At 36.5% G+C, this 24519-nt stretch overlaps 1 protein-coding gene across 1 annotated transcript in view; it reads right to left on the reverse strand.

Moving 5' to 3' along the window:
* FRYL (FRY like transcription coactivator) overlaps nt 1-24519 on the reverse strand; it is a 234344-nt gene that overhangs the window by 172788 nt on the left and 37037 nt on the right. The window contains exons 2-3 of the mRNA XM_030880492.3: nt 24122-24298; nt 1523-1654 (exon numbers count right to left, since the gene is read on the reverse strand). The gene's annotated coding sequence lies outside the window, so the exon portion shown is untranslated. The remainder of the gene's footprint in view (nt 1-1522; nt 1655-24121; nt 24299-24519) is intronic.

Genomic DNA, 24519 nt, shown 5'->3' on the forward strand with positions numbered 1-24519 from the left:
CAAATCAGGGGTCGAACCCACATCCCCTGCACTGGAAGGCGGATTCTTAACCACTGGACCACCAGGGAAGTCCCTCGTTCATTCATATTTTTTTAACTGAAGGATAACTGACTTACAATATTATGCTAGTTTCAGGTTTACAACATAGGGATTCGATATTTTTATAATTATGAAAAGATCACCGTAAGTCTAGTTACCACCTGTCACCATACAAAGTCGTTACAATATTACTGACTATATTCCCTATGCTGTACGTTACATCTCCATGACTTATTTATTTTATAACTGGAAATGTGTACCTATTAATCTCCTTCACCTATCTCACCCATATCGCCAACACCCTCCCCTCTGGCAAGCCCCTGTTTGTTCTCTGTATCTGTGAGTCTGTTTCTGTTGTATGTGTGTTCCTTTGTTTTGTTTTTGAGATTCCACATATAAATGAAATCACATGGTATTTGTCTTCTCTGCCTGAGTTACTTCACTTAGCATAATACCCTCTAGATCCATGTTGTTCTTTTGTTTGTTTCTTTACTGATACAGTCTCATATTCTTTAAAACAGGTGTCCCCAACCCCAGGGCTGCACAGCAGGAAGTGAGCAGTGGGCGAGCGAGTAAAGCTTCACCTCTCCGCTCCCCAACCATTCCCCATCACTCGCGTTACCACCCCCCATCTGTGGAAAAACTGTCTTCCACGAAACCGGTCCCTGGTGCCAAAAAGGTTGGGGACTGCTGCTTTAAAACTTATACGTGTGGTTTTCCTCAGGTCCCATTGTAGGTCTTCCTTATCTGTGGAGCCCAGGAACACAGTGGTATGCAACACATGCTGATTATGGAGGACAAGTTACCTTCATGTTTGTTCATGATGTACAAGACAACCATGTGTGTCACTGTTAACCTCACTGCTCTAAACCACACTTTCAACTGGAAAAAGGAAGGGCAAGGATTAGGTGTTATAGGAGGGACCACAAGATTTTTCTCAGATTTCCTTCATTCAACAAATATTTGCCGAGCAGCTTCTTTAATGGCCTGTGCCCAATGCAAAGGCATTAAGGATATGTCTCCATCCCCAAGAAGCTTAACTCTTACAACTACAAGACTCCCTGTCTCAGTTGGCTAAGGCTTTGTTGAGCCTACATTATACTTCACTTTCCTCTGCCCAATAACCTCCCCTCTTTATAGGTTGTTGATCCCTAATAAACATCCCGGAAGCCAAACTCCCTTCCAGCATCAGTTTTTGGAGGACCCACCCTGAGACATACAGCAAGAGGGAAAGCATGGCACTCCAGTATCTGTTATTAGCTGAATCTATGCTGAATCTATGACAGGGAAATACCATAAAGCCTTGTTTGCATGTTGATATTTCTAAGATCTTTGGTTGATTATCACAACCTTGAACTCTTGGTATAAGAGTTACAGGACTGAGAAATTATAATAAAGGCTAGTCACTCAAAGACAGCATTTAAAAATCTTTTTAGACCTCATGGTCACTATTTAGCCTTTAGAATATTTATTATAATCTTACCGTAGAATTCAAGACAGTAATTTCTTGGTGGTAAGTTGGATCATCTAATCCTGGCTGTGGGACTCTTGAGCAGTTCTGAGAATTAAGCATTTAGGTGTTAATCATCCAAGATTCAAATAAACGGCTTCAGCTCTGAAGAAAAACATGAGATTGACACATTAGATATGTTTATAAAAAGTACATCTGTGTGTGACTCATATCTACCCTTACTTCTGAATATATTATATTGCAGTGTCATCTGGTGCTACAGTTATCCCTCTTTCAATTAATGTTGCATTACACTTTTTTCTAAGATTTTATTATGAAAAATTTCAAACTAATGCAAAATTATTAAGACTAGTATAATGAACCCACTGTTGTTAACTCACAGCAAGTCATGTTGCATTTATATCTTCACACCCCCGCCCAACTCCTATCCCACCACTCTGCATCATTCTGAGGCATTATACTATACCCCTTCATCTGTAGATAATTCTGTATGTCTCTCTCTAAGACAAAGATTTGCTTTTTAAACATAAGGCAGTACCATTATAATATCTACAATAAATTCAAAATAATTTCTTTACAACATCAACTACCAATCAGTGCTCAAATTTCCCCAAATTTCTCATAAGTGTTTTTTTAAACAGTTTGTTCTAATCCAGATCTAAATAAAATCCATACAGGCAGTTATTACTGTCTCTCCTAAATCCCTTTTAATCTATAGTTTTTTTCCTTTCTTCTCTTTGCAGTGACAAGCCATGATGCTTTTACTAGGCTATGATTGAATGAATACATTAATACCTTAACTGTTCAATAATACATTAAATCCATTTTCATTTTATTCACTAAATTAATCAGATTTGCAAAATAGTTCATATACCCACTAGGCCTAATATTTATCCCATCTACAGACAGTGTTTAGGATTTAGGATGTATATTTTTCAAAGTCCTATTATAATAACTCTGAGCGGGTCATGGACTGTGAACTACTATACCTTATATGTAATAATTTGATGGCTACTAAGAATGAAACCAATGACCATAGGGAGTTACCCTTTTACCACATATAAGGCCTCACATGTAATCATGCACATTCCACGTTTTTTTTTTTTTTTTGGTTTTTTTTTTTGCGGTACGCGGGCCTCTCACTGTTGTGGCCTCTCCCGTTGCGGAGCACAGGCTCCGGACGCGCAGGCTCAGCGGCCATGGCTCACGGGCCCAGCCGCTCCGCGGCATGTGGGATCTTCCCAGACGGGGGCACGAACCCGCGTCCCCTGCATCAGCAGGCGGACTCTCAACCACTGCACCACCAGGGAAGCCCACATTCCACGTTTTTATTACCATGAAAGGTCTGTGCATTTTTCAACAGTTAAATAGGACACATTTTTAATCTGTCATTGAAACTCTAATCAACCTCATTTTAAATCACATCTGGTTTCCTACTATTTTTTCTGTTTAATGAATTTAATCCCCAACCCAACAGAAAGAACTACTTGCTGAAATATTAATTTTGTACTTAAACCTTCTTAATCTGAAATTCCTTTAGCCAATTTAGAAAAAAATATAATGATATTTCATTTATTCAGAGGTATAATCAACTAAATCATGACTAAAACCAAATCCTTGAAGCCCCAAAACTGGTAAATATGAACAAAATAGTAATTTAGATGTACTTGTTCATAATCATATATCATTCAGACTTATGGAATTTTTGACTGCCCCACCAAATATTTCTGAATCTATTAACAAGAAGATATCTACAATTCTGCCATAACTTTTTATCCTTTATTTTATATAAGGTTAATGGAATTATTTCTCCCTCAAAGCAAATAAAGTTTATGTGACAAACAGCATACCATTTCTTGTACATAGTGAGCAGAGTACAGTCACATGCTGGTGTGTATTTAATGAAATTTAAACTATTTTTCACTTTGTCTTCTAGGACAAATCACAAAACCAAGTACTCCTGGAGGACAAAGCTGTTTTACGAATACTGCAAAAATTGCATCTAGGATTGATTTGTACTACCATGTCTACATCTTTCGTTTTGCTTCATTTTTGAATATCCTTCTGCTCAGACACAGCAAGGGCTGATGCCATGCTTTTTACATGTGTTTTCTCTTCTTATAACCACACTGTCAGAGCACTGTCATTTTAAGACTTCCCAATGTTTGCCTAGAATTTTCAATACCTCTCTAGTACAGATACAGCCTTCCTATTTTCCACTTTCACTTTTGATAAAATAAACAAACTTTTGTCTTTAGTTACCCTGGAAAATATTTGGTTTATACTTCCCTGGCTTTCTTTATAGGTTATAATCATTTTTAGCAGGGATGGGTTTTTGTTTTCATTTTGTTTGGGTGTGGTTTGGGTTGTTGGTTTTGGGGTTGTTTTTTTTTTCATTTTTTCATATCAATTGCACTTTCACCTTGTCTCCATATACATCATCTAACGTGGAACTCATTTTTATTTTTCATTTCACTTGATTAATTTGGAGAATATTTTATCTACAAGAAGAGTAACTTTTATTACCATTTTTATACTACTGCTTTTGAGATGGTCAAGGTCAGAGAGGTTAGGTAACTGTGGTCACGGTATACACATGACCAAGCCTGTTGTTTCTTATTTTAAAAGAAAAAAGTCATATAAACTAGAGTGACTTGAGGAGGTCAGTTGGTGTTTGACAACACTGAAGATTAAGACTGTAAATAGTCAAACAGCACAAGCTTTAAAGGACCAAGGCTTTAAACCTTCAGCAAGACTAATGATCTAGAAGCTTCCATGTGTAATAAATAAAGAGAACAGTGGCCCAGCTCTGGGGCTTGGGAGGATTCTCAGATCAAATGACGTCCTTCAAGGACAACCCTGCTTCGCTTCAGTCTACAAAGTAAAAGAGAAAGTTGAATGGGTGCTCAGATAACACATTAACCTCATTTCCTTTCTGAAAAGAATTACGAGGGTAATAAAGAACAGAAATGCCACAAATCTAGTGTATCCTAATTGTAGTAAGACGTGACATAAAAGTCTCTGATATACATTGATACAGAAAATGATAATCTCAAGCAAATAGAGTAGAAATTAAGAATAAATGAATCTCAGTGATGTTCATTATAAGTACTCTCAATACTTACAGACTTGGAATACTTCATAATTTGAAAAGGAAAACAGGAAGTTATGGTGCCTAGCACAAGGTAGATTTGAGTTCAACATAATAAAAAGAAAAACTTATTATATAATTCATTTTAAAAAGCTGCTTCATAAAGAAATAGAGTTCCCACTCACTGAGTTTTTAGGCAAAGATTGTTAGAAATGCTATAGAAAGGGTTACACCACTGGGTCAAAAGATTAAGCTAAATTACTTCAGAGATTCCAACTTGAAACTCTAAATTTCACTTCAAAATGTATTTTGTACTTATACTTGAATAATGGAATGTGTGGTGACCTAAAGATTCAATCATATTTCAACTAAAGAAAGAAACCACATTGCAAGATACGAAATCTATAAGGGAAAATTCCTGCCCTTCTATTGAAATTATTCTGGGAATATTGGAAGGCCTCTTATAATGATGCAATGATTTTTGAATACATTGGAATAATCATAGCTCCTATTTGTTAATAGCAAAATAAGTATAGAAAATGTAAAATGCAATGACTTTTTAAATCTGCTGAAGATAATGGAAAATGTGAAAAATCTATTCACAAAGACTCAAATGCAGGCAGCAAATAATTACTCAAATTATCTTTTCTGGCTGGTTGGCAAAAGTCATTAAGATAAAGAATTTACAGTCATCCCTTTAATTAAGAAAATTAATGATTTATAAATTAACACTGGTTCCATCACACTTCAATTTTTAGAAATTCACTTTTTCTCTTATTTTAGAAATGTTATAATTTTTACAATTTTTAAAACAAACCTGCATTTTAATCTTTTGTCATTCTTTTAACCTTCTACCAAATTTCAATTTTAAGAAGTATGGAAACTTATGATGCTGACTAATGCAATCACAGATTACACTACATCACCTGCTAAAACTGCCGTATAATGGCACTGAGCTAGAATAATTGGGCTTCACTGCAAAAATCTAAATCTCTTGCTGATAAAGCAATGTTCTCTGCAGGTAAATTTTTCAACATTTTGTTGATTTTACATTTTTAGCCACAATAGCAGTTACTGCCATACCACTTGGTTTAATGAAAACAATTAGGAGAATTTTCCATTCTCAAATTTAAGGGGAAGTTTTTCTATAACAATTTCATTCATTGAATCAAATGAAAACAGTGCCAAAGTACATTTTCTAATAGACTGATGAATGAATATGTATTGTTTAGAACAATTTCCTGTTACATTTCTACAGCATTACATTTCTATAGTATTTCTAACCCATTCTACACCATTTCTGCTGGCACAGAAAAAAAACAGGAATAAGACCACAAAATTATCATACAAATGCCCTACCTACTCATCTAGACTTAAACAAAAAGAAAAATTTCGGACAAATATAGAAACAGCCAAGACATCAACCTCACTAAACCTGGAATTTTCTTCCATCCCTAATTTTTAAAAATCCATTGCTGTAATTAGGACACACATAAATTTACAAAAATCATACCTTTAACAAATATTTATTGAGCAGAACTATGTGCCAAGAACCAGGGACAGAGGAGTGAACAGAACAGACAAAAGTCCCTAGCCTCACGGAGCTTACCTTCTAGTAGGAGCTTGAATTTTGAATTTGAATTTTTTTGAAGTCATTCTTTTGAGAATCTGAAAAAAGTTTTGGAGGCCTCTCCTTCCAAAATGCACATATACCTAATTTTGCAGGGTTATGAACCTTTATAATCCAATCATTAATTATGGATTAAAAACCCCTGATAAAAATCCTCCTTAGGCTTATTTTCTATGTCTACCATTTATAGTTGATAGTTTCATAATTTTACTATTCATAGTATAAAGAAGTAGTACAGTCATCCCTCAGTATCCAGAGGGTATTGGTTCCAGGACTCTTTGTGGAAACCAAAATCATCAGATGCTCAAGTTCCTTATATAAAAGTGTGTAGTATTTTGCATATAACCCACTCAAATCCTCCCATATGCTTTAAATCCTCTCTAGATTACTTATAATACCTAATACAATGTAAACACTATGTAAATAGTTGTAAATACAATGTTAATGCTGTGGGAAGCAGCAAATTCAAGTTTTGTTTTTTGGAACTTTCTGGAATTTTTTTTCTAAATATTTTTGATCCAAGGTTAGTTGAATCTGTGGATGTGGAAGACTCAGATACAGAGGACTGACTGTACTTTTTTTTTCCCCATTAAAATACTTAAGGTATTCAAATTTCAATAAAATGTTTTCTATTTATTCCATTTGTCCCTCTCACAAATTCACAGACTGTCAGAGTACCCTTTATCAATCTTGGCTTTTCCAGAAAAAAACTGATCCTAACCTCTTTGGTAGCTTCATAGGTAAATTTTCTGATTTCATTAATTATTCTCTGGACCTTCTTAAGTTAAAATCCCCCTCCCTCTGCTCAGATCTTCAGCTAAAGTCTCTGTAGAAGTCACCACAGTCCCTGGAAGAAGATATACGCTCAAGAGAAACCACAATAAAACCTTATTTAACCCTAACAGAAACCATCAATTACCCCCAAATTTTTCTTGCTTTTCACAAAAAGAGAGTGACTCCCTAGAAAAAAGCTTTCTTATTTAAAAATACAACATCTAAAACACTTTTAGGGTTATTACTGTCTCTAATCAATGTCTTATGCCTTTTATACCTATAAGTTTTAAAATTATACATTGGAAATTTCTCTACCTAATTATGATCCTGAGGTCCTAAAAGAGCAAACATTAAAGAAAATTCACGAAAATTTGATATGTGTATTTTACATGTTATATAAAACAATTTACAGTAAAAAGGTTTCAAGGCTAATTCAAATTTTAAGTTAATAAGAAAAATGAATAAGTAGCTGTGAAAGATCACAGAGCAAGTAAATGGCCACAATTTAATCTTCAAAGTTTGTCTTTTCTCTTTTTCTCTGTGTTTATAGTCTCCAGCAAGCTTAGAGAAGCCTCACTTTTGTAAGAGCAACTATGAAAGCACAAATTCCCACTGATGTTTAGATGACCTATTTCTCTCAAATTTATAGTGCCAAAACAATTTCTCTAAGTTTAAGGAAGAATGATCATTTGTTACCTGCAGTCTCATAACTTGTATCAAAAGCCTTTAAAAATGTTTATGCTCTTTGACCCAATAATTCCACTTCTAAATGCTTTTTCTAGGAAGATAATCAGAAATGCACATAGAGATTTATTCACAAAGATACCATTGTACCATTATTCTTATGAACAAAATACTGGAGGGGAGGGGCAGAACAAAAACAAAGGACCAGTTGAAAAAAAATCATGGTATATTCACTAGATGAAATGTTATCCATCAATTAAAAATCATATTTTTTAACTAATATGCCATAATATTAACCACATATCTTTAAGTAATACAAAGAAAAACAAAACAGTATTTACAGTATCTTCCTAATTATTGGAGATAAAACTACATTTAGAAGCAAACAATAAACTTAGAAGGATAGACTCAAATTGTCAAGGTATTCAATCTCTCTATGCCCATTTCCTCATCTGCAAAATAAGGATTATAAAACCTCTCAGGGCTATTATGAGAATTCACTTTTAGATGAAAAGTGCTTAAATAGTGTTTGACACACAGTAAGTACTCAAATGTTTATTATTATTTATTAACTCATATAACATACGCTGATAGACAAAATCTGCAACATTTCTAAGAAAAAAAGAAATGAAGAAATTAAAAACTACTCATAATTCTAACATCAAGAGATAGACACTATTAATTCATGTAAATATCTGGGTTAATTTCTTTCAGGTCTTTTAATACGCATTCAACATTTTATACAATTGGTATCATGTTTTACCATTTCTACTGGTTACAAAATATTGTAAAATTTTATAAATATACTATGCATTGCATAGTACAGAATGCAATGCATCCTTCCACTGGTATTGAACATTAGGTTCAATTCTTCACTCTATAAATAATATTGCAGTGAATATCTTGATTGGCAGTCTTCGTACACACCTTTGATTTTTCCCTCAAGAAAGAGTCTAGAAACAGAATTTCCATCTCAAATGGTATGAAATACACTTCACCTTACTCCTAGTGACCTGTATAGAATGTAGGCACATACTAAGTATTCAGAACTGCCAATTTCTCCACTTTCTCCATGGATACTTAAAAGCTATTAATTGGCTTTTTCATTGTAACTTTTCTATTGTGTTTCGATACAACTGCTTATCAGGTATTTCTCTTTTTCCATTTATTCTATTTAAAGGAGCTCACTTTTCCTTTATATCACTCTAACATCCCAAACACAATTTGAATGTTCATAACTTCAGTACATTCCTCAAAAAAGATTAAGATTCTACTTTGTATGTCTAGAAATAGAAGTTCTTGTCTTTCAGAAATACATCCTGAAATATTTACAGATGATGTGTTATGACAGAGGAACTGCATCAAAATAAGTGAGAATTGGGGAATGGGAATGGGTACAGTTAACAAAGAGTTGATCACGGTTGAAGCTGAGGAACAGGCACATGAACATTCATTCCACTATCCTCTCTGTTTAAATATTTATCATTAAATATTTAAATATTAAATTTAAATGTTAAATGTAATATTTCTCTAAAGATATAGTATAAATATCTATAAGCATGTTTATATGTTTATATTTCTATATAAATATTTAAATATTAAACAAATGTTAAATATTAAATATCTTTAGTCAGGGGAAATTGTTTTAAAATAAATCTTTAAGAGATAAAATTATTAAAATTTACAGAACAATTATGGTTAAACTTCTATAATAATTCAATGATTAAAAAAATAACAAGACCAAAAATATTTAAGCCAAATTCAAAAGTGAAGTAAACAACTACAGTATTTAGAATCTCTCAATTACACTTGCCAGTAATTCCCACAGATTAAAAACATACTACAATGCCTTTTTCCAAACCATGGCTTCAGCATACCATGCTGATTCTCCAAAACAATATTAGTATTTATACTGTGCATTACAAGAATACAATTATGCCTCTGTATGTGCCCACATGAACATTTGATAAGTAGTTTTATTATGTACTAGTATTAAATAATCCAAATTCTCTTGGTGCTTAAATCACATCTTGGTACCAAGTTAGGCACATCATAAACAATTCTTACAGATTAACAGTTAGATCCACCAAAGTGTTTATTTGTACCCAGAGGCATGCAAGCAAGACCAAATGTAATGAAAACACCACCTTGCTGCACATCTTTATGTACTGGGGGAAAATATCACCTCTGTATATTTCTAACTGGTTAGAAAACACTACCTTGGAGTCAGGTCACGATGACAAGAGAGCATAGCAAAAAGAATAAGTAATATATTTGGGCTGTTCCCCAGGTTTAAAGCAAGGGTGAAATAGACTAGGGACATGTTTTCTAAACTCTTTTCACTGCAGTAAAGAAAAAAAATGCATTTTACATAAATGAACATGTAATACATTTTATATAACAACCCAATATATATACACCCATATGATACATTTGAAATAATATATAATACACTGTGATAGTCTCCCACCTATTTTTAAAAAGTGTTATAGTTAGAGCTTCCCTGGTGGCGCAGTGGTTGAGAGTCCGCCTGCTGATGCAGGGGACACGGGTTCGTGCCCCGGTCCGGGAAGATCCCACATGCCGCGGAGCAGCTGAGCCCGTGAGCCACGGCCGCTGAACCTGTGCGTCCGGAGCCTGTGCTCCGCAACGGGAGAGGCCACAACAGTGGGAGGCCCGCGTACCGCAAAAAAAAAAAAAAAAAAAGCTACATGGAAAAGGACTTGAATTGTTCCTTGAAATAAAGGAAATCGAGAATTTGCATTGGCAGAAGAGAAAGAAATAAGAATGGAAATACAGGATACACAGTAGAATTAGCCCCTCTAGAGGTTTTTCATTGAAGAATTAGAGAGGTCCAATATAATTGGACCAGTTAATGTTGAGGAGTCTCCACAAGCCACAGGGAGACGTGCACTTAACACAGACTGAAGATCCACCCTGAGCTCCCAGAATCTGCACTAAGTGACACTAACACAGACATGACCACCACAAACCAGGAGCTTACAGACAAGCTGGAAGAGAGACACACGGGACAACCCTTTTTAGATGCTTTGAGAGAAGTTACCTAAATGTGTGCAAGCTACAACTGGGTACAAGGGAGACAGTCATCAATTTATGTGGAGGGTGGGACAGGAAAGACACTGCCAATGAAGCGGTGCTCATAGCCTCCGTTGTCAGGAAGTAACTGGAGCTACAATCTACAATGACAGGAATGGCTTTTTGCCTCTCTTTGAGGAGCTGGCTAGCTGTTGATAGAAGAGCCATTAAAGTGACATATTAAGGCTTAATAAACATGACTATTTCACCACAGGCCTCCAAGCCATGACTTCCCATTGTGACAGGCTCCAAAGTTGGGCGCTATCACACACCCTCTGAATTGCCCAGCCATGCCCGGCTTTATCACCCGAAAGGTTATCCTGGGATTGCTTCCTCCCTGTGTTTATGAAAGAAAGTACTGTGTCGGATGAGGTTTACACTGATTGACAAATTCGTCTCATTCTAGATATTTATAAAGGATAATAAGCAATTTATTCGGATCAACATCCTCTGTACAGAAAGTAACACATTTCAAAGTTAGTAACAAAACAACATTCCAAATCAGTTTGGTCACTACGGATGACCATATAGAACATGCCACAAAGCTTAATCTTTCACATTCCAGTACATCCAGTAACTCTAAAAGGACTTGCACACAAAAGTCAAAAAGCTCCACCCCACCAATAGGCTTTATTCTTCACAGTGGTTAAGTCAGTCTAAACAAATTACAAATATGGGAGGGTAGAATTCAGAATTGGTTCACTGCACCCTAAGAAATGGTGCCCTAGAAATCCAAATTAATTAAGTGACCAGTAATAATAAAAAAAACCACCACTAATTACTGAGGGTCTACTATGTGTGAAAAACTAGGTTAGGTGCTTTACATACGTTACTTCATTTTAACCCAAACAAACCCATAATTTCTGTAAATGTTCAACTTTGCAGCTTTGGAAACTGACAAGACTAGTAAATAAACTGAGAAATACTGCACATCTGGATTCTTTTATACTTTAAAAGAATAAGCTGTTATACGGAGTTATATGAGATAAAGTTCTCAAATTAAAATGCAATTATGATTTCAATGTTTTTATATTGATTCTGAACCTCAGAACAAAAGCAAGAGAACTTTCAAAAAAGGATAATTAAGCATAATTAACACATAATTTATCTTAAATATTTCATGAAGAAAGAATAAATTTGCCGTATCAAAAGTAAACAATAGGAGGAAAGGGAGAAATCATATTATGGCTAACAAATCATAGAGATGCTTATTTAAAACTAAATTCAATCATCTTCTGCTAACGTCTCACTATTAATTTAAAAGTCCAGGAACAATTTTTTTTTTTTTTTGTGGTACGTGGGCCTCTCACTGTTGTGGCCTCTCCCGTTGCGGAGCACAGGCTCCGGACACGCAGGCTCAGCGGCCATGGCTCACAGGCCCAGCCGCTCCGCAGCACGTGGGATCCTCCCGGCCCGGGACACGAACCGGTGTCCCCTGCATCGGCAGGCGGACTCTCAACCACTGCGCCACCAGGGAAGCCCCAGGAACAATTTTATAAAGGAAAGTGATATTTCTCTGTCTCAGCCAGAATTCTTAAAATAATCTTTAATCTAAAATATATGTTTCCGGGCAGTCCTGGTGGTCCAGTGGTTAAGACTCCACACTTCTACTGCAGTGTGTGCGGGTTCAATCTCTGGTCGGGGAACTAAGGCGGCCAAAAAATTAAAAAATAAAAATAAAATATATGTGTCCCTAAGATGGATGCTCACAGGTAAAAAATTCTGTGTCAGCAATTTCTACATTACAGGGAGAACCTGACCAAGTATGCAAGTTGCTGTGTCTGTGGTTTAACTGCAACTTCCCTCCACTTAAATCATCCTTTTTCTCCTGGGTCCCTGCATGCCTCTTTTCCTTTATTCCTGCTCTATGTTGAGAAAATTTTTGGTCCCTGGCTCAATTTAGTGGATTCAGGGTCATTGGAATTATGCTTTTTGAATGTTGACTCTGGACCAACTTCCCAAAAAACTTTAGCGTTTCTAGAAACGTAACACCAGGTACAGTATAATAAATGAAAATAGACATAATTCTACTACCTTTACTAGCCCAACTTGATAGATATATCAAGCTACGTAGTGAAGGACACAAACACTGAATAGACATAAACCTTAAGGAGTTGGCGGTGTGGTGTGACTCATCCAGCTCTACAGCCACCCCTAAACTGTCCTAGAAGGAGACTGTTCTAGAAAGTTCCAGTATGGTACAAATGGAGTTATTATAAAACAACAAAAGCTTACCTTTTAATATATCAGGCTTCTGAATTAATGTTGTGATTATATTTGAAGCTGTTAATATTCATGCAGGATTTAAAATGGAGAGTGCAAAGTGAGGAACTGAGTCATTTCTCCCACCTCATCAGGTTTTTTTCACCCTCACTTACTTAGTTACATAAATCCTACGTTGAATGCAATATTTCACTTACACCAATTTTATCTTTCAAGCCTTTCATAAACCTGTCAAACCATGAGCTGCTTGAAACATTTTTTGTTTTACAGATACTTAGTTTTAAAAATAAAATTCTTCATCACTCTAAACTTGAAGATCACAGTACCAAATGATAATTTGATTCTTACCTATAAGCACCTGCCCTAGTTAATATTTCACAGTGATTTTTAAAAATTCATATTCCAGAAACTAAGACTTAATGTCCTAATTTAATCTGAAGCAAGCTCATTTAAAATTTCTATTAAGATATTTTTACCTTAAAATAATACAACCAAAATACTTCTCATTAGTTAACATTGCTGAAACACCCAAAATTTGAAATGTGACTTCAGGAAATTTAATTTAAAAATAGCTTTAAAAGGTTTAGCTTCTACTGCATTTCCAATGACAAAATTAAATCCCATTTAGTATGGAGGCAAAATGATTATATAATCTCCCAACCCTTTTATTGCATCAATAGGTATTAGAAATCAAAAACAGTCATTTAATTCAAGAGGTGATCCAAAGAGACTTAAAAGTTAGATTAATATCTGAAAACTACATGTAAGACAAATCTGTATAAACCCCATTTCCCTTATACGTTCAGAGAAATGACCTCATATGAGAAGGCAACACAATGTATGTAGCACAGTTACGCAATACAAAGCTATATTAACTTAGACAAAGTGACTTAACCTCATTTATAGGAAGAAAAGGAGAGAGGGAAGAAGGGAGGGAATAAGAGAGGAAGAGAAGAAAACCTGTTAGAATTTTAAAAGATGGAACACATAAAATCATTTTGCAAGTGTGTAGGTAGTAATGATAGGACCCTTCTCTTCACAAACGAAACATACTGGCTGGCCCCGATATACAAACAAAACCACATATGAGAATCAAGTATATTAAACTTAGTCAACATGCAGACCACTACTTTTAACCTAGCGAGGTACCCAGTCAGAAGCTGTCTAAGTGGACAACTAGTCAGCAGGATACCTCAGGTAAAAGCAGAGGTACATTTAGATATGCTACATGGTCATGGCTTTATTGACCCCTCCCCACCAGCATGGAAATTGAGTATTAATCCTCTATATACCCCCAGTAAGTCAGAAGAACTCTCTGATATTGCCATATAAACATATTTTTGCCAAACTAATATAGAGAGTTTAAGTATTATCTGATATCCACTGAACTGTAAAGACTGTTTCAAAAGGCAAGTCCGATTTTACTATTTCTAAATGAGGTCACTCCCTGAAGGTTCAATACAAGATATTTATAAACTTGTACTTGAGACTTACCTCTTTTTTAAGAGATTTCAGTGAGGGATCTAAGCACATGGAATGATCCCTAATCTCCTACAATTCAACACATATCTGCTGAGTTCTTTTCTGTTAAGAAAATGAAATATACACAATTCTTTGCACTCCAAATAAATACAGGAGTGTTTCTAATACAACACAGGCTGTGATGAATCTTAGAACTGACATATCAACAAATGTTAAAAGTCAACCTGACTGAGGAGATTTAAGGATTAGGGGAACAGTTAGGATCTGAACGGAGACTTTAGGGGAAAGAAAAAAAAAATAGAGAGAAGGGGAAATAGGGTTCAAGAGGCAGAGATGTCATGACAGAAGATGAAGATGAGTTTAAAAAAAGAGGTAGAGGGCTTCCCTGGTGGCGCAGTGGTTGGGAGTCCGCCTGCCGATGCAGGGGACACGGGTTCGTGCCCCGGTCCGGGAAGATCCCACATGCCGCGGAGCGGCTAGGCCCGTGAACCATGGCCGCTGAGCCTGCACGTCCGGAGCCTGTGCTCCGCAACGGGAGAGGCCACAACAGTGAGAGGCCCGCGTACCGCAAAAAAAAAAAAAAAAAAAAGAGGTAAAATAATATCAGTCTTGGCTGCCTAAAGAAAAGTAGTCTCAGAGGAGCAGACCTTGAAGCTTAAAGAAAACAAGAAAGGCTTCAATTTCAGGTGGGCTTCCATTTTTCTGCAATGAGGGAATGTGTTAAGGTTCAGAGACTACAGAGAAACAAAACCAATAGGATAATATAGATACATAAGAGGATATTTATTATGGGAATTGGCTCCCACAATTACAGAGGCTGAGAAGTCCTACGATCTGCCACCTGCAAGCTGGAGACCCGGGAAAGCCAGGGATAAAATTCAGTCTGAGTCTGAAGGCCTGAGACACAGAGGAGCTGATGGTGTAACTCTCAGTCTGAAGCCAAAGGGGTTTGGGGTCGGGGGGTGAGGATGATATGCTGCCGGTGTAAGTCCCAGAGTCCAAAAGCCCAAGAACCAGGAACTCAAATGTCTGAGGACAGGAGAAGATGGAAGCCGCAGCTCAAGGAGACAGAATTCACCCTTCCTCTGCCTTTTGGTTCTACTTGCGTCCCCAATGATTGGATGACGCCCACCCACACTGGTGAGGGAGGATTTTCTTTAGTCGACTGATTCAAATGCTAATCTCTTCTGGAAGCACACTCACAGACACACCCAGAAATACTGTTTTACCAGCTCTCTGGGCATCCTTCAGCCCAGTCAAGTGGACACATAACAGTAACAGTCACAGGGAGCCACCAAGAGTTTTTGAGAAAGAAAGTGATATGAACAGACCTGGGATTTCTAAAAGTTTGCTTCTGAACCAGACTGGCTGGCGAACAGAGACTAAAACAGCGTGGGACCAATTTGTAAAAACCCATCAGAGTAGTCAGGAGGTGACTTTCTGAACGAGGGCAGTGGATATAAAAATATGGGAAGAAAGAACAAAGCACCAGAGTAGAACTGAAAGAATGTCACTACGAGAATGAATGCGACACTTCTACTTTTCACGGTTACCACCACAGCCTCCTCACCAACCTCTACACACACATCCCCTCCACCCCTAGAGCCAGAGTGATCATTTTACAAAGTAAATCAGATCACATCTCATGGCCCTCTACCCCTTCTCCCTACATGCCAGCCAAACTGGTCTGATCATTTCCTATAAGTTCAACTTCTTTTCTGCCTCAGGATCCTTCCACATGCTGTTTCCTGTATCTGGAATCCCAATTTTTTTCACCAGGTGAACCCTAACAAGCCTTCAAATCTCAGTTTAAATGTCACTTTCTCTAAAAGGCTACCCCCCTAACCTCTCCAATCTAATCACGTGTCCCAGCCCATAAATTCTCTCTTGAAATACTTACCACCCATTGAGACATGGGTTTGTGTGTATATTTGTTTACTACCTATTCCCCCATCAGACTGTTCCCTGAGAGCTAGGATTGTGACTATCTGTTACCTAGTACCTAGTCCAGTACCTGGCACTTGGTAGGTGCTCGACAAATACTTGCTGAATTAATAATAAATAAACCATAAAAGATCACTCCAAGTTCCCAAGTAGGAAAATGGTAACGCCATACCTGACAAAGGCAACACGGGAATATCAGGTTTGTGGATAAAGTTGAATCCTATCTGGGACATGTTGAGTTTGAAGAAATGGTGGGATAGGTTTGAGCTGCAGAAGTGGAGTCATCAAATACTGAATAATGATTTAGCCAGAAGAAAAAATGTAACACTAATGGAAAAAGGATGAGAAGCAAAACAAAGCAAACTAGAAGCAGATTAGAGACTACCTCTATTTAACTGGCAGGAAGAAGAAAGCAAATGGACAAAATGTTGATATTCCTAATATGTAAAGAGCTTATAAAATAGAAAACACCAACAAACCTAGAGAAAAAGAGCTAAAGAAATGGACAGTTAAAAAACAAAGAAATGCAAATGCCTCTTAACCATGTAAAAAGATACTCAGCCTAATATGTCCAAGATAAACATGGTATGTTATGTCTAAAAAAATCCATAGTTGATTTAAGTGGTTCTGAAATGTCTATGAATAAAACTTTAAAGTTAAAAAAAGATATTCAATCTCACTCATAATGAGAGATGAAAATTAACACTACAATGAGGACAAAAACCCCAAAATTCTAACAATATATTCTGTTGATACACAAAGAGGCACTCTTGTACATTACTGATGGGAACACAAAGAGATATAATTCTTATCAGGATAAATCTGGCAATATCTATAAAACTGTGTACTCATTTACCCTTTGACCCTGCAATTCCACATCTAGGAATCTGTCCCAAATGTACAATGGCAAAAATATAAACACATATATATGAATTACAAAGTTATCCATTGCAGTACTATTTACAAAAAATTAGAAACAATCCAAATGCCCATCATTTGGGAACTGGTTAAATATCTCTGTTTTTTCATTCATGCAATGAGATATTATGCAGCTATAAAAAGGAATTAGCAATTTACTACTAAGGAGTGATCTCCAGAATATGTTAAGTGAAAAAAGAAAGCATATAATATTTTATCACTTGTCTAAGGAGGAATATGAATACATAGCCTACTTATATTAAACTTGGTTTTAGAATATAATTACTTAGAAAGAGAAAGAAAATGGTAGAGAAAACAGAGATAGAAGTTAGACTCCTTTGAATAAACCTTGTTTTGTGGATTTGACTTTGGAAACATGAAACTATTATACATGATTATAAAACAAAATTACATTTTAGAACAGTCATTAAATATCAAAAATAAAATAAGTTAACTTAGGGACTTCTCTCGTGGCACAGTGGTTAAGAATCCGCCTGCCAATGCAGGGGACACAGGTTTGAGCCCTGGTCTGGGAAGATCCCACATGCCGCGGAGCAACTAAAACTGTGTGCCACAACTACTGAGCCTGCGCTCTAGAGCCTGCGAGCCACAACTATTGAGCCCACGTGCCACAACTACTGAAGCCCACATGCCTAGAGCCCATGCTCCACAACAAGAGAAGCCATTGCAATGAGAAGCCCACGCACCGCAATGAAGAGTAGCTCCCACTCGCCACAACTAGAGATAAGCCTGCGCACAGCAACGAAGACCCAACATAACCAAAAATAAATAAATAAAATATAAATAAATTTATTTAAAAAAATTAAATAAGTTAACTTAAATGTATACCCAGTTGGTGTCAGAACTATTCAGAACAATTATTAAGACTAACTTAAACAGTGTGGTGGCAGCCTCTAGGAGGGACCCAATGATCCCCACATCCTGGTATCACACTGTTATATAACTAACTTCTCTTTAGTATAAATTGGATTTGGAGACTTGCTTCTAAGAAAAGAATGCAGTAGAACACCAATATTCATATAAGTGTTATTCACAATAGCCAAAAGGAGGAAACGAATGTCCATCAAAGGATGAATGGGTAAACAAAATGTGGTATATACATGCAATGGAATATTATTCAGCCTTAAAAAGGAAGGAAATTTTGACACATGCTGTCATGTGGATGAACCTTGAAGACATTATGCTGAGTGAAAAGAGCATGTCACAAAAGGACAAATACTGTATGATTCTACTCATGAAGTACCTAGAGTAGTCTAATTCATAAAAACAGAAAGTAGAATAGTGGTTACCAGGGGACGTGGAAGGGAAGACTGGGGAGTTAGTGTTTAATGGGTAGAGTTTCAGTTTGGAAAAAGTTCTGGAGATGGATGGTGGTGATGATTGCACAACAATGTCAGTGTACTTAATGCCAATGTACTTAATGCAATGTACTTAACTATACACTTTAAAATGATTAAAACTGTCATTTTATGTTATGTATATTTTACCACAATAACTTAAAAAAATAAATAAAAGAATGCAGCATACGTGTTGGGCTGTCACTCTAAGAACAGGTTACTAAAAAGGCCATGGGTTCCATCTTGGATACCCTTTCCTCCCTTGCTCCAAGCTAACAACCAGCGCCATGTTGTTAGCTGCCCCATGGAGAGGCCTGAGGGACTGGTCTCCAGCCAATGGCCAGAAAGGACCTGAGACCTACCAATGATCACGTGAGTACATTTGAAAGTACCCCAAAAAGGCTCCTCTGTGACTCCTCCAACTGAGCCCTGGGATATACACAGCCCTAGCTGACACCCTGATTGCAGCTTTATGAGAGACCTTGAGCTAGAGGCACTCAGCTAAGCTGCCCCCACAGAAACTGACCCACGGCAACTGTGAGATAATAACGTTTGCTGTGTTAAGTCACTAAGTTTTGGGGTGATTTGTTACACAGCAACAGATAATGTTTCATACAACAACATGGATTGAGAAAAGAAGGCAGACAGAGACAAAATGCTGGTACGGCTATTCTGAGACTGTTGTGTGTATTATGGGGGTACTATAAATAAGTAATTATGAAATATTCTAATTGTATTATTCTTAGTATCACTGAGAACTAGAATTTTCAGTTGAAAGATACAGATGTAAAATAAAAAGATTAACTAAAAATCTTATAGTATTGAAACTGAATTGGAAGTATCAGTATGAATTCATGAGGTACTCTATCATAAAAAAAAAATTTTTCCCTAGTTCTGACTACCAAAAAAGGCCTAGAAACAATGGTCAACCCACTAGGAATGAGAATCTCTAGAGCTCAAACTGTGGTCTTGAAATTCCATTCCCCAATGAAGGAATCAGGGCTCCTTGGAGAAACTACTGACACCACGTGTGGGGAGGAAATGTACATGATGAGCCTGGAACTCCTTGTCATATCAGATAATCAAGAAGCTATCGAAAACTACTAGAGTCATGTCAAAATAACTCAGTAAGCAAATTTAAAAGGTTCCCACTGGCCAAAGATTAAATAATTTGAGCATCAATAAGGGTAATTACCATAATGAATTTTTTAAAAATCCAATATGTTTAAATCTAAGAGTCTATAATGAATGCGGAGAAGGGGAGACCGTAATTGGTCACTGTTGGAGAAAGCTAATATACCCAATTCATTATTTTGAAATTCATAAGCCAAGGGAAACTGTCAAGCTTCTAACATTTCCTATACAAACTGTACTACCACATAACAAACAGTACACATGGAACAGCTTCTCTTTATAGAACATTTCACCTAATAAATGAAAAGTAAAGTTACAATATTAAAATTTTCCAAACCTAATGATTTAATAGGCCTCAAGCAGGGAGCCCATCACCTGTTTTTGTAAATAAAGTTTTATGGGAACACAGCCATGCCCATTCATTTACATTTTGTCTATGGCGGCTTTCTCATTACAACAGCAGAGTTTAGTAGTTGCAGCAGAGGAGACCAGATGGCTCACAAGGCCTAAAATATACATTATCTGCCTCCTTACAGAGAAAGTTTGCCAACCCCTAATCTACAGCATGGAGGCAAAATGGCAACTAATCAGCAGAAAAAGAGAGACAACTAGGCATTGTGTGCACCAGAGAGACACTTGCCCAAAGACAAAGACTTGCCAAAAGAATCTGAACTTGAGTCTGAGCAAGTCTCTAGATCCAACGACCAATTAACAGGAAGTACAAAGGTCAGATGTGTATGCTTAATCACTTCACAGGAGTGTAATCAGAAACATCCACATCTACAAGACAAAGACCCAATTTGTTCAACAAATAAATTTTACAAACAAAAAGGGAGGGGAGGTTGAAACTTTAAGAGAAAAATCAACCAACTGCAACGGAGGAAGGGCTTATCTAGACCCTGATCCAATCAAGTCAACTGCTTTTAAAATGTGTGAGGGGAATTCCCTGGGGATCCAATGGTTAGGACTCCATGCCTCCACTGCAGGGGGCATGGGTTAGATCCCTGGTCAGGGAACTAAGATCCTGCATGCCATGTGGCGTGGCAAGCAAATAAATAAGTAAATAAAATGTGTGCGAGAATTAGAATTAACATTGATTGGATATTTGATTATATTGGAATTGTTGTTTTTTTTAAGATTAATAATGGTATCATGGTTATATTTTTTGAAGGGTCTTATACATAAGGATATGTACTGAAATACAAATAAATTTTATGATATCTAGGATTTTCTTTAAAATAGTACAGGAATGGGAGGGAAGTCAGTGAGAGATTGAAAATTTGGCCATGACATGATAATTACTGAACCTGAGTCATGAATACAAGGGGATTCATTACACTAGTCTGTTTACTTTTATATGTCTTAAATTTCCCGTAATAAAAATTATAATAAGGTACATAATTTCTTCTTTAGACACAGAAAAATTCTGAAGTGAAAAGAAGAACAGGTCAGGAAGTATGCTAGACAGCCCCAAAAAAAAGACACCTTGACTGTGACAAGGTGTGGGGTCTTCTGAAGGAAGGGTAAGAAGCCAACCTTGAAAAGAACCAGTTTAGAGATCAAGTAAATGACTGCCTAGTAGATCCAAACTTACTTATGTGACCTTTTCTAACTGTATCAAGCAGAACTAGGAAATATATACGTGGCAAATTAACTTAGGTTTGAGATTTGGACAGGTTCCTCACAAAGTTAAAAAGGCAACAGAACATAAGATGCTGCTGCAAATATGATCATGGGGTTTGGGTGAGTAGAAAGCAAATGAAGCTAGGAGACAGCTAACTTAACTACAAAAACAAAATGCCAAGAAACTACACGTCATAATAAAGACAAAGAAGAGATTCAAAAAGTGTGGCACGATAGAGGGTTATGATCATGAGAGGAGACTCCAAGACCACAGAAATTTAACTAAGTGATGATGAGATCTAAGGCAAGAAGTGACGGGGTGTAAAACCTGGGGACTCCAGTCTTGGTGAACTAATAATGCTGGTTTACTAGCAGGCTTCAGCTACCTGCCAAAAAATCGTACCCTTCTCCCAAGCTCATTTTAGAAGGTATCTGTATTTTTTTAAAGGGTCCCAGGATTAGAATCACTGGTGTAAGACATAGTGATCCTGGAAAATACTAAGATGAAAACAATGGATGCTAGACAGGTCAAGGAAACATGATGAGAGCCACTAATAAGATATGAGAAACAGAAAGGGAACAAATGAAGAGTCAAATGAAGGAAAATTCCAGAGGTCAAGAGAAGAGAAGGATAAGAATGTGGAGGAAAAAAAATAAAAGATATGACCTTCAAAAGAAAATGACTGAGGGATTTCCCTGGTAGCACAGTGGTTAAGACTCCGCCTGCCAATACAGGGGACGTGGGTTCATGCCCTGGTCCGGGAAGATCCCACATGCCGTGGAGCAACTAATCCTCTGTGCCACAACTACTGAGCCTGCCTTCTAGAGCCCGCGAGCCACAACTACTGAGCCCATGTGCCACAACTACTGAAGCCCGTGCGCCTAGAGCCCGTGCTCCACAACGAGAGAAGCCACTGCAATGAGAAGCCTGCACATTGCGACGAAGAGTAGCTCCCACTCGCTGCAACTACAGAAAGCCTGGGCACAGCAACGAAGACCCAGTGCAGCCAAAAATAAATAAATAATTTAAAAATATATTTCCAAAAAAAAAGAAAAGAAAATGATTGATAGTGGGGACCTTATTCTAACCCCACAATTCAAAAAAACAAACATCTATCAATTTGTTCGTAACAAAGTGTTAGGTGTATGAAAGCACCAAAAAACCTTATAAACCATTTAGTTAATTCACTCATTTCATACATGAGAAAACAAGGGCTACTAAGACTAATAACTTACACTCAAGAACACTGTGCAATTAATGGTTAGAGTTAGAGCTAAAACGTACCCCATTCTTCACTCAACCTCCCTGCCTTGCATCCTCATCTAATGCCATGGTTTCTATTTGATGACTTACCTCTTCACAATGCCAAATGTCATTGTGTATTTTTATCCATAAACAGCAGGCATTTGGTAACTATCTGCTGACTGACACTCAAAATGAATGATCGATATTTTACAACAATAATTTTATTTTAAAGGTTTCCCACTTCAGCAATTTGTTCTGCTCAATTTTACTCCTCTGCATCCCCCCCAAAAAAATGTGTTTTGAGTAAATCTCAGAGATGTTCAAAAAACATATTGGCTAACTAGCACTTATGCTTCCAAAAATTCTTAGAATATGAAAAGGGACACACAGTGCCATGCTATAAAAAGAACAGCTGGCATTACACACCTCTCTCATCAACTCCCTAAATGTGCACATAATTTACAATTGCTAGGAAGAGGATGTTCTTGACCCAATGGACTCAAGATACCTAAGTAGGTAGGAAAAGAGAGCAACAGGAAAAACTACCTCAGCCTTATAATAAGAGAATATACAGACCTAAAGCTGGAATCTGTGGCTCTGGCAAAATGAAAACAGAACCAATAACAAATCATAAAATACTAACATTTACAACTCACTTAACGTGCAGTTTCTAGTTCAGCACTGAAATTACTCTATTTTCACAGCTTTTTTATTTCTTAAATCCAAAATTTTATCATTCCATAAAACAGTTTTCTTCCCAAATCAAACTACTTTTAGTAAGCCCAGTTTTATAAGCTCACTTGTAATAACCACTAAAAGTGGTAATCACCCACAGCAGTAAATATATACATAAATTTAAATCATTATTTAAAAAACACTTGGAGTTAAAATCTCTAATTATGAAATAAATATAAACTATAATCTTGTGACATCAAAAACTGCCACTTGTATATGAAAATGAAATTATTTGTAAAATATCAATATATAATACAGAGCATGTAAAGTACATATACATAAAGGTGTTTACCTATTTTTATATTTATTCCTAGCAATTGTAAATCATGTGCACATTTATTATGGAGTTGATGAGAGAGGTATGTAATGCCAGCTCTTCTTTTTATAGCATGGCACTGTGTGTCCCTCTACATATTCTAAGATTTTTTGGAAGCATAGGTGCTAGTTAGCCAGTATGTTTTTTGAACATCTCTGAGATTTACTCAAAACACATTTTGGGGGGTGCAGAGGAGTAAAACTGAGCAGAACAAGTTGCTGAAGTGGGAAACCTTTAGAATAAAATATTTTTATTCCATACCAAAAGAGAATGCAGCATAAAAAGGGGGAAGGCAATCCAAACAAAAATTGTTTTACAAATTTCTATTACTCTTTTTTAAAAGTACGTATCACTTACCACTTAGAAAGGGTTGTTGAGGCACAGAGTTTGTAGAAAAGACACCAAATTTGGAAAAGATCCATCTAGAAGCTTTTTTCAATCTGGAGCTTGTACTTTATAGGCACGCAAGTGGGCACACTGGTGCAAAGCAGTAGTGATTCACCATGTACAAAGCAGAATGTGGAATGTTAAAGGCTGAAAGATAAAAAAAAGAGAGAGAAAAGAAATATGGTTGGTTATTAGTAACAGCCATGTTTAAAACAAAAGCTGTAACATTTTAACAGTTTTCGTATAACATATATCATTATTGAAGTTAGTTTTTATTACTTGAGAATTTGGCCAAGAAGAACTTACTTATAAAAAAATGTCAACTGTATAGTGAAAGCATCTATCTGGAGAGAAAAAACAAGAAAATG

Source organism: Globicephala melas, chromosome 5, assembly GCF_963455315.2.
Source record: "Globicephala melas chromosome 5, mGloMel1.2, whole genome shotgun sequence".
Classification (NCBI taxonomy): Eukaryota; Metazoa; Chordata; class Mammalia; order Artiodactyla; family Delphinidae; genus Globicephala; species Globicephala melas.